This window comes from Lactuca sativa, chromosome 6 (genome assembly GCF_002870075.4).
Source record: "Lactuca sativa cultivar Salinas chromosome 6, Lsat_Salinas_v11, whole genome shotgun sequence".
Lineage (NCBI taxonomy): Eukaryota > Viridiplantae > Streptophyta > Magnoliopsida > Asterales > Asteraceae > Lactuca > Lactuca sativa.
This window is the reverse complement of record NC_056628.2, coordinates 14,458,818-14,471,824: the sequence shown is the minus strand read 5'-3', so window position 1 is coordinate 14,471,824 and position 13,007 is coordinate 14,458,818.

The following is a 13,007-nucleotide window of genomic DNA, read 5'->3' as shown; positions in this document are numbered from 1 at the left end:
ATGATACAAGAACCTAGGTACCATTTGCAACAAGAGCATTATATGCGTCATTCAAGGCTTTATGCAAGTTTGGATCTTTCAAAGCCTGTAGGTGTGACGATGGAACGGAGGAAATAGAAGTGGTGAGTAAGTTCAGACGTTGAAACGTTGAATTGGTTTCATGATGCCACTATTGGATATTATGTGCATCTGGTGAGCAGGAGGAGGATCCTCATGAGGATGGGAATCATGTGAGGAAGTATAGGGAGGGGGTGGGTGGACTGGCATCAGTAATGGGACCAACCTCAGAATCAGGAGAGTGAGGTAGGGAAAAACCGAGAGGAGAGGGGTATAAAATGTGTCTAATATTAGGAGATATGTCAGAATCATAGAGAAAATTATATGAAGGAGGGTTAGTGAGGGTGATTGATCCATAATGGAAGATGGACTTTTCAAAAGTGACATGAAGAGATAAAATGATCTTCTGAGTGGAGACATCAAAGTAGCATAAACCACGATGATAAGTTGGATAATTAAGGAAGACACATGTAATGAGTGGTATGAGGACGGGGGAAGCACAAACAACCAAAAACATGAAGGTGGTTATATGTAGGGTGTTGTTGAAATAGGTGATAGTAGGGAGTGACATTAGATATAGAGGTGAATGAGAGGATATTAATTAGGTGGGATGTCATGTGAAGGGCTTTAGGACAAAATTGAGGAGGTATATTGGAGTGAAAAAGGAGAGAACGCATCATATTGTTAGTGGTGCGAATCATGTGTTTGGATCGATCGTTTTGTTAAAAGGTGTGATGAGTCTGATAATCAAGAGCGGTAAAACCATAAGGATCAAAATCAATAGAGCAATTATTATGAGTAGTAACTTTGCAAATGGAAATAAGGTTTTTAATGATGTTGGGAGTAATGAGAATATTTTGTATATGAAGGGGGCGATATGTATTTGGATTAGGAAATTAAGAATGTCCCGAGGTCACAACAGGTATTGAAGAACTGTTACCAACATAAATAGAATGGGATAATGATTATTACAAAAAGATTCGATTATACCTGCATTTGCACTAACATGGTCAGCAGCTCCGGTGTCCATGACCTATCCATCATTTCCTAAGTCATTTAAAGACATTGTATTGAACATGTAAGGGATAGAGGTGGGATGATCATCACTACCAAGCCATGCCCACATGGACTAATCTATAACAAAAGATAGATTGTGGCAGTTGACTAAAGTCAACTTTGACTGTTGACTTTTAATATGGGTTGACTTTTGGTCAACTTTCTATTCTTATAAGGTAGACTTATGGTTAACCTTATTTTGATTGTTAGGAGGTGTTTAACACCTATCTTTGGTAGAGAGAGCTGTTAGTTATGGTCGGTGTAACATTGAGTTGGGTCTTAGTCGGCTTTGTGATTCAGGTGAGTCTTCTCAGTATACTTGCCTATGTGGTAGTATATAAGTGCTAGCCAGTTGGGTCTTATTTGTTGTTACCTGGATATGTGTTACTATGTTTTTTGAGACTTCGGGTAGTCTCTAGGGTTGTTGATAACCCACAACGCATGTTGTTTGCCTCGTTAAGTAGTCTCCATGGTTGCTGATAACCCACCGGGCGTGTTGTTTGCCCACTGAGACTTCGGGTAGTATCTATGATTGTTGATAACCCATATTTGTTTATTTATGTTGTGTTGTATGTGGTATTTGGGGAATCACTAAGCTTTATGTTGACAGTTTTTGATTAAATGTGTTTCAGGTACTTATCATGATCACGGGAAGGCGGAGGTTTGATTGTACACATTCACCTACAGTTTATGATTCTTGATATTTTGGGACACTCTGATAACTTGATGATGATTTGTATATGATACTTGTGATTTTCTTGAGATTGGGTTTTATGAATAATGTTTTTAGTTAATTTAAAATGAAATTTGGATGTTACAAAATAGTATCAGAGCCCTGGTTTAAGGGATTTGGATGAACACTTGTGGGATTCCAAATTCAAACTAAGGATATGAGAGTTTTCAACAAAAAATTCAAAAAGAAACAAAGAATTTCAAAGGATAAAAACCGAATGAAGCAGTGTGTTCAATTAGCCAAAGCTCGAGCGGTGGTTTCCCAAATTATCTCTACTTATTTATGCGTTGTATCAAGTTGTTATCTTATGAGTTGAAAGAACATCATGCTAGTATTAGGCTAGGTATCTTCATGAATTGCATGATATATGATGAATGATAGCCTACGAGAATTTCTTGTATGTTAGATGGAGCTGACATCATTATTGTAGTTGCCTAGTGTGTGTATCATAGTTGTACATAATAAATATTTTATAGCCCAATGTTTGTTTTTGCCTTATTTCTTATTCCTTGTCTGGTTGTGGGCTTAAGGTAGAATTAAGTATTTGACTCTCTATAGAATCCAACGTTATGTATGATTAGCATGCACGAGTGGCTGCAGGGATGGTGAAAGTTCCATGAGCGAGTACAGTTTATAGTAGGCCAGCGTTAGGAATTATTAACACTCTTGGGAGAGTAGATATGTGAGGCATGTGCATCCTTGATGCTTGGTCCTAGTGGTTCGGAATTTATATGTAAGGATCTGTCTGATTTTATGGCGTCTTAGTGCCAGGCGGTTTCACTGCAAGAATACTGCTTTCTTTGTGCTTTGTAGGACTCATATTGATGTGAGTTAACTATTAAATGAATATGTTAAGTTACATGCTGCAAAGGATAAATAATTTTATAATGATTGATTCGACCCTATTGCACTGCTCTCGTTTGATTCTAACCGTTGTAGGGTTAGGTCTTTTAATCGAAAGATTATTTAAGTTTTGTTTCATGTAATTGTATCATGAAGTGGTTAGCTGACATTAATAGGGGTTTTTCAACAGCTGATGGCAGGGTGAGTTGGGGATCCCAGGAGAGTCTGGGAAGTGTTGTAGTGCGGTGGCTACACTATTTAGCGGTTACTGGGTGTATTATTATGAGTATGTGATTTAGAGGACTCGGGCTGCTTCTTGAGGAAAGTATGGATAGGTGTGAAAGATAGTATTGTGCCCGTACTAATGGAAGCACAATATCGATACTCAAATTGAGGGAAGTCACGAGAATTCTAAGGAGCTGGTTGAGGGTAAATAGCATGGTTCGATAACCATGATTCGTCGCATTGTTTCTGTATCTATCGATGTTTTGGTTATGGTTGTTCAGGCTGAGGATGGGTCTAGTGAGTGTTTGGGCCTCAGTGTCTATGTGAGGTTGGGTTTGAATGGTGCAGAAGTAGGTAAGTTAGTTGATTTTGAGGTCTCGAGGGCCTTGCTCGAAGTAGTGTCAGTTGAGTTACTAAACTCAAGAAATCAATGATTGTTATGATCGGCTCGAGGATTGCAACCGGAGGCTGAGTGACTGGAAGATGGTTTGGAATGTCACTATCTACGGCAGGGGCTATGTTTTTCTAGCTTTCCGTGTTCAGAGGAGAGAGAGAGAGAACAAACATGTGATTTTCAGAGTTGGGATGTAGACTTAACATGAGGCTAGGTGGTTGCGATTTTTGGTGACAGTATAGAAATGTGGGAATGCACAAGAGGATTCTTGAGGTATGGTTGGCTTGAGATGAGATCAAGGGTCTGCTTTCTTTGGATACAGGTAGGTCAGGTGCTAGCTAATGGTTTCAGGTAATCAGGGAAGTGAATCGGGAGCGACAACTTTTATTATCTCTGATGTATTCTAACTATGAGAATGATGCCTTTTGTATTTATGAATGATTATCGCGATAAATTTATGGTTGGGGATTTGTAGGCAAGGATTGTGGTAGTCCATTTTTTAGATATGAAGTTGTTGTTATGATTAGATTGTCAGAATTGTTGCTTGTACATCTGCATGGGATTCTTGATGTTAGAGACAGTCATGATTGGGGAGTTCTCGAGGTCTCCATCTGAGATTCTGAATCTCTTTGAGTTTGCTTGGTCTTTATTTGGAAGTTCATTTTACGTTGTGTTATACATTCCAAGATTCAGTGATGCTATGTATGTGGGTGACCCGGTTTCAACGATTGGGTTGGAGTACCCCAGGCCCCTCAAGCGTCGGGTTGGAATGCCAACATACTATGGATCCAATCATCCATGGGATGGAATACCCTAGGCCCTTAACCTTTGGGTTGGAATGCCCCGGCCTGTTGGCTTACACATAAAGCAGTGAAGCCTCAGCCACTAACCAATCAAGTGCACATAATACAGATAAACATACTATTAACCATCTAGCAAACAAGCAGATATATCTTACAGATCACTACAATGTAACATCATGCATAACAGGATATCAATCCAAATGGGTCGACATTGGTTCCTTCGACTCGCAAGTACAGTGAGGAAAACTTACCTCATAAAGTCGAACCACACTGAAAACCTCTGACTGCTGGGTCACAAAAATCCCAAACTATCACACCAAAACAAACATCTAATTAACAACTGGATTACCATCCTTGACTAAGGATCCATACTTAGGGTAAATGTCCACTTTACCCTTTCCCTAATTGGGCCAAGACCCAAGTCCAATTTTTTATCCAAAAGGCCCAAATTACTTCAAGATCCATAATTGAAAATTGGGCCCAAACTCCTTATTGGGCCTTATCCTGATGTCAATTCTCCAAATAGCCCAAAACACACATACTCAGATAATCCAATTAGGGCCCCAAGCATTCAAGCCCAAAAGGTGGCCCAAAACTCGAAGCCTAAAGTCTGAAGTCCAACAGAAGACGTACGCAGGGCGTACTCCTTCGGCACACTGGGTGTATACCGCCTCGCATTGACCACCATCGGGGTGGCTGACCGAGTACACAGAGCATACTCCTCCCTACGTGGGGCGTACCCTTGCAGATCCAAAAAGCCCATTAAGTGCTTAATGGCTTAAGCACTTAAGCCCATATTTCATATCCATGGTTCAAGTGCACCTTAGAGTCATAAAGTCTCCAACTTTATGACTTTAAACGTCCAAAAAGTCCTTAATACATGGTCTTAATCCATTAAGACCTTCCATAAGAAGCATGGAGCCAAACTAGCTAAAAGGACCTCATTTTTATGCATCAGAACCCTTCTTAGGGTCTAAAAGGACAGCCCAAAACATCCAACACAAAGCATGCACAACAATGGGACTTTTTGGGACAAAAGAACATCATAAAGCTACCAAGATGAGATCTAAGCAAACCAAGCATAAAGGTAGCAACTTTTTACCTTCTGGAGCTTTCCAAGAAGATGATGATCCAAGATCTACAAGCTTGCTTTCCTTCCTAGACTCCTTGATGCACTTACTTCTCCTTTAAGCACACAAATAACACACTTTAAGCTCAAAACACTCTCTTATGGGGTTAGGGTTTGCTAAGAACGGCTCAAGGACTTGGAGGCTGAAAGAGTGAGGCTAAATGATCCATAAAGGTGCTTAAATACTCTTCAAACCCTAAAAATTTAGGGTTTCACCCAGACATTAGTACGCTTAACGTACCCACATGTACGCCCAACATACTACTCCTGCTCCCAAAAGTACCATTTTACCACTAGGGCTACATATTTATAATCCAAGGACCCAAAATGACATATTAAAACAAAAAGAAAGATTTGAGGATACCTGAAACCCGGGATGTTACATGGTAGAGCTCAGAGCATAATGTATAATGGGAAGTCAAGGCATATAATACCTAGACATAGAATAATACGACAACTACTCTCTATGGGAGTTATCAAAATTGATTATGTAAAGTCAAAGGATAACATTGCGGATCCTCTTACAAAAGGATTGAGTATAGATTTAGCTAACACGTCATCAATAGGAATGCGACTAAATCCCTTGAATGAATAAATTCATACAAAGGAAACCTCAAACAGAAGGCTAGAAATCCCACGATATGAGTTCAAAAAAGGAAAACCTAGTTGTGTGAGTGAGGGAGGTTAATGTGGGGGTAGGGGTTAATAAACTTCCTAGTCTATTCTTATAATTAGTGACAAGCTAGGCTAAGCATATGCCTTTTAATGGTTATTTGAATCACCTATGTGGTAGCGAAGTGGGGTCACTTCGAATGTAATTATGGGGGCACAATTCCTAAGAGCTCTCGAAAAACCATGTTAGTGTTTCATGACCATAACGAACACGACTATGAGGATATGACCTTGTCAGGAAGGGTTCAAAGCGTAACACCTACATATACTATGCATGATTCAACTGTTCAAAGTTTTGTATGGAAGTTTTATGCGTAAAGATCGATCTTTATTCGTGTGCTGGATTGATGGAAAATTTAATAAAAATTATGTATTTTTATCAGACTTTGGACATATATATATATATATATATATATATATATATATATATATATATATATATATATATATATATATATGGGCTAGGATTAAATGTGAATCGTAATTATTGTGTGATTGTATGACTTAATAAGAACCATTGGATTAGAATATCTGATGGCAAAATTGGTTATGGCATTATTGTAATATTTAACAAAATCTTTAACTAGTTTACACGTAAAACCATTAATGATGCATTCTTGACATTTCCCTTATATTCAAATAAGGAAAATGCTACTTATCAGGGATACGTGATTATATTTTCCCTATCAATATTGTCATAACTAAAATACCATAATCCAGCATCATTCTACAAATGTTTCTAAGAATCGTCAAGAATTATAATTGAGGATTTGATTAGAAATTTTCACACTCCAAAATTGGTGCACGGTTCCGACGACTAAATTCAAGAAATCGTTGGTGTATAATAAAGAATGAAAATCCCGAGATCGAGTTCTATACGAGACAACTTTAAATCGAAGTTCAACAACATTGCATATTCATTGTAACGCCGAACGATGATGATTTCTTGATTCTCCTTGAGGTTTATTTTTCTCTTATTCTTGCAGAATGCATTCATGTTATCATGACTCATGTATTCGACTAGGGTTTTCGTTATTTTCAATTGAAAGTTAATTTTATTGAATAAACTTCAAGGATAGGATCTCATTCTTTCATAATCTTGATTTTCAAAACCTAAAATGTGGAGAATTTGAACAACTTTATTCATTAACAATAAAGTCATCAAAAACAATTCAACTTGGCATATTCTTTAAGAATATTTTCGATTCTATAAGAGTTTGTTGGATATATTCTTTAAAACACATACTACGTAAAATCTTATTCTTTAATAGTATTGTTTAAATTTTTAGTAAGTTTGTATGGTATTGTAAATAACTGAAGTTGTATGTTTGTTGGTGATGCGTTGTTGTGGATTTTCTTTTCCTATTTGTTTGCTTAACACATCTGACAAATTAAAAAAATTACCCAATTAAGCCTAGCAAAATTCTTTAAGAATAAGGTGGTTGTGATTGATGTTTAAGATTAAAGTGTATATATTCTTAAAGAATTAGGCATGTAAATGGTTAATCAGATACCATGTGAAATCCCATTCTTTCATATATTTTTTTTTTTAATTTTGAATAATTTTGTATTGAGTTGTAAAACAAATGAAGCAGTATATTAGTTGTAGATGTATTGTTGGAGTTTTTCTATAAAGAAAAAAGATGTATCAAGTGCAATTATTTAAGAATAAAGTTTTTTTTTTTAATATTAACATGTACATAGTATTTAAGAATTATACAGATAGATTCTTTAAGCATATATCAAGTGAAATATATTTTTTTTTTTCATATGTTAGTTATTATGTTGAATAATTTAGATTTGAGATGGTATGTAGTCTATGTTTATAAAAAATGAACCATGTGAAAGCTCATTCTTTGTTTGTTTTTTAACATAACCATCTAATTTTGTATGGATTGTTAAAGAATGGATACAGATTAGTAACAAAAATAGATTTTTATTCGTAGAATTATTATTTAGCTACATTTTATAGTGAAATTAATAATATAAATTGTGTTTGAGAATATGAATTCGAAAAATGTTTTACATGTTTATTATTGTAGCTAGCTGCAACACGATACAAACAAAACCAGGAATTGTGGATGTAGAAGTTGTATAAGAACTATTAATGTTATAACTCGTTGAACAAGAAGAAAAATACAAAATAATCAAATTATTCCCTTCTTTGATGATTATGTGATTTCTTGAGCCTCCACACATATTGATAGAAAATTATAATTAGCTTAATTTGTAGGGATCTCTTTGACGCATTTGATACCTAAATAGATTATGAATTTTTGAATAACATATCTTATTTAATTAATTCATTTCCATATATATAGGCTTTTAATTTGGTTAATATTCAACAATTAAAAATTGATTTTGATTACTTCCTTATATATCGCTTTTTTAAATTTGGATAATAAGTTATTTAATTGTAAACTTGCAAATTTGTTATTATCAAATGATTGGTCCAGAATTGGTCATACATTCACACAATATATGATGTTTATATATGAACCTAACCCATATATATATATATATATATATATATATATATATATATATATATATATATATTATTAATCCTTAGTGGGTTATGTTCTCCCCCGTGAGAGCTTCCAAACGATATATGTTGTGTCCAAAGTAGATATATGAATGAGTCTCACATAGGAAAAAGGAAAAAATTTTAATGGGTTTTTAAGCATAGTTGTGTAATGATTTACAAGTTTTTATGTATAGTTTTACTCTAACACCTACACACTCATAATGGGGTTGCAAATTATGAATTTTATAGACAAAAATCACAAACTTTTTGTGTGAGCGCGACTTGCATACATGAATGTAGCTCCAAAATTTTGGGGTCTTGCAAGCCACGTTTGGCAGAACTTTATAGCTTTGGTCTCTATTATTATTTTTGTAACTGATGCATTTAATGTGAGTTAATGTACAATTAATTCATTTAATTTTGAATTAATGAATACAATTACAGTTACAAAGATTAATATATAAATAGACATTTGCATCTCATTCTGATACTCTCTTCTCTTTCTCTCTACATATATTTTCCAGCAAACATTTTTAGACAAGTGATCTAATCCGACAGGACACACTGCTTCATATGTTGTACCCTGCGAACAAACAACAAATATGTTTAAGGAAAATAGTGTCAACCCTCAGTCAATCGATGTCATTCTTTACTAATAATTTATTTTGTAAATTGATTACCGAAAATTAACACAAGGTTCGGCTTACAACTTTCTCTAAATTTGTTAATTTTCATCTCTAATTCCATAAAAAACAATTTTAAAACATTCATTAATTACTTTTCACCAAATGCATTTTAATTATTTTTCCAAATTGCTTTTTGACGATAAACGATTTTGACTAAACTACAAAAAAGTCATCGTTTTCGTTGAAAGTTATGACATCCGTCTATTGGTTTGTTTTTTTTGCATGTGCCGTCAATAAATTCATAGTTTGTTAACATAATGGACCTTAGACGGTCCATTTACATTGAAGGTGTGGTCTTAACTCTTAAGTCCCTCCTAAATGATCATTCTATCCTATTTTCTTCTTTTATTTAATCTTCAATATTCATATTTAAATACCTTAACTAATAAACAACTTAAATACCAAAAATAAATCAAAATCAAATTTATATTATAACTTAAACAACAATAATATACGTTAATAAAGAGTAAACCTTACATTAGTTTTCGTAATTTTCAGGGTACACTTCTATGACTATATATATATATATATATATATATATATATATATATATATATATATATATATATATATATATATATTAAACTTGAAGGCTAAAAGACACACACTTTTACACACAATAAGATTATACAGGAAAGCACTAACATGAAGAAGGAAAAACTACTTCTGCATTAACATAAAAAAAACAAATGAACATCATGACTTATGAGGCTTACACGAGAAAAGAAACTGACAACTAAAGGTAACTTCTACCAATAAAGTAACTACCGACTACGGAAAGATAAAATCTGAAAACCGAACAGAAAGAAATAAACATAAACTTGACAAAATAACCCTGCACATGCATTTAGGTGTTGTACTTTTAACACTTCCCCTCAACACCTAATTTAACTATCCCCATAGCATCATAGAACTCAAACAACTTCTTGCTGGCCAAACCTTTTTGTCAAGGAATCTGCAACTTGCTTTGTGGTGTTAATATATTTCAGATCAATTTCACCTTGTAACACCTTTTCACGAATGAAATGATAGTGTACCTCGATATGCTTGGTTCGGGCATGGAACGTGGGATTCTTAGCAAGTTATATAAAAGATATATTATCACAGAACAATGGTACACTATAGTTCACCTCCTGTTTAAGATCCTTTAGCAATTGTACCAACCATACACACTCCTGAGCTGCCATTGCAGCAACTCTATACTCTACTTCTGTTGTTGATAACAAGACTTTAGGGTGTCGTTTACTACACCAAGTTACCACACTAGATCCCAACATGAACAAGTAACATGTGGTTGATATACGTGTATTGACATCACCAGCATAATTTGCATCATAGTACCCTAACATCTTGCTTTCTTCTCCTTTCTTGAAAGAAATACCCCAATTTAGTGTCATCTTGATATACCTTAGTACCCTTCGTACTGCATCTAGGTGAGGCTTTCTTGGATTTTGCATGAAGCGACTCAAAACTCCAACAACAAAGGCTATATCAGGTCTCGTTAGAGTTAAATATATAAGGCTTCCCACAATTTTTCTATACATTGAAGCATCTTCCAGTTCTCTACCTGCTGTTGCACTAAACTTGACATTTGCATCCATGGGTGTTACAGCTGGCTTGCTATCTAACATCCCAAACTTATTTAACAGGTCTGTGGAATATTTCCTTTGATGCAAAACAATCACATCATGCTGGTAGCTCAACTCTAAACCTAGGAAATTATTCAACCTTCCCAAGTCTTTCATATAAAACCGAGTGTAGAGATTTTCTTTGAGCTGAGTAATCATTTCATCATAGTTTCCTGTGATTATCAGACCATCTACATATACCATAACCACAACAACCTTGTCTCCTTTACTTTTAACAAAAAGACTTGCATCAGAAGCGGTTATAGAATATCCGTTATGTTCGAGAAATTCAACAATCTTTTCGAACCAGGCTCTCGGTGATTGTTTTAGTCCATACAAGGCTTTCTTAAGTTTGCATACATATTGTGGATGGGTTTTACTTACAAAGCCCTGAGGTTGATCCATTAGAATCACTCGATCAAGTTCTCTATATAAAAATGCATTACTCACATCCATTTTCCACATATTCCATCCTTTACTAGCAGCTAAGGCCAGTAGAACTCTCACTGTGGTTAGTTTTGCTATAGGGCTAAATGTTTCTTCGTAGTCGAGTCCGTATTCTTGAGAGAAACCTCGTGCAACAAGTCGAGCCTTCAGCCTTTCTACTGAACCATCAGCTTTCCGTTTGACTTTATAAACCCACTTACAAGAGATTGGCTTTGCATTGGTTGGTTTAGGAACCAATTCCCAAGTTTGGTTTCTCATTAGAGCAATGTACTCTTCTTCCATGGCATTGATCCACTCCTTTTTGAGGCAAGCTTGTTGGTACGAATCGGGTTCTATTGCTACATTTTCAATTACAACAACATTTGCATATCTGGGATTTGGTTTCTTTGGTCTTGATGATCTTCTCAGACTCAAGTTTTCACCACCATCTTCATTATTGATTCTTGGATGAAAACTACCAGTTTTCCATGGTCTAGAACTTTGGGATTGAGCTTCATCATCCTCCAGAATAACATCTACTTCATCAATTTTTAAGTTGACATCAAAGGATTCAAGATTATCCTTAAATAGACCTGAATTTGGAAGTACTTCACGATTTGTTGACCACCATGATGAAGCTTCATCGAATACAACATTCCTTGAAGTGTAGCACTTTCCTGTGGTTGGGTCACAACAACGCCATCGTTTCCTCTCTTGATCGTATCCCACAAAAATACATCGAATTGCTTTTTTTTCCATTTTGATACGAAGATGATTAGGCACAAAAACATAAGCAATGCAACCAAACACTCGAAAATGACTTACATTAGGCTTTATATTCCACAGCTTCTCAAACGGTGACAGGTATTTGAGCCCTTGTTGAGGTATTCTGTTGATTACATAAGCTGCAGTCTTCATAGCTTCTGCCCAGAAACACCCTTGTATGTTTTTATCATGTAACATGCTGCCACAAATCTTGGACAGATGGCGATTCTTTCTCTCTGAAATTCCGTTCTGCTGTGGCGTATTGGGACAATTCAGTTGTCGTTTAATCTTGTGTTTCTTCAAATACATTTAAAATTCATCAGCAAGATACTCTCCCCCATTATCTGAGCGTAAACAACCTATACTACCTCTAGTTTCTCTCTTAGCTTCAAGTTTGAACTCCTTAAACTTCATGAACACTTCTGACTTTTCTTTCATAAAATATACCCATACATATCTTGAGAAATCGTCAATGAAAGTTACCATATACCTCATGCCTTTGATTGATGACTGTTTCACAGGTCCGAAGACATCATAATGAACAAGTTCTAAGGGAGCTTTTGACTTATACTTTGAACTTTCGAAGGGTTGTTGATGCGCTTTTCCAAATTGACACCCAACACAGATAATATCCTTTCGGATTTCTAGTTGAGGAAGTCCTTTCACCATCTGTTTCTTCATCATTAAGTCAAGTTTATCATAGCTCACGTGACTTAATCTCATGTGCCACAGGTCTACATTTTGATTGCTTTTTTGTCTTTTCTACATACGCCGTCTCAGCCGACATCACAAAGATTGAATCAGCCCGTCGTCCCTTTAGTATAGGTTTTGATCGAGTTTCGAATTCTTTGAAGATCTTCACATCATTCGGACCAAACAACACATAGTGACCAGATGAGGCCAATTGTGAAACTGAAAGAAGATTCTTCTTCATACCCAGAACGTGATAGACACTTTCTAGTCTCAATTCTTTGTTGTTATCTTCTGGACGAAACACTACATTGCCAACATGTGCAATTGAGAGTTTAGAGTTATCGGCTATCACAACCACTCGACTACCGCC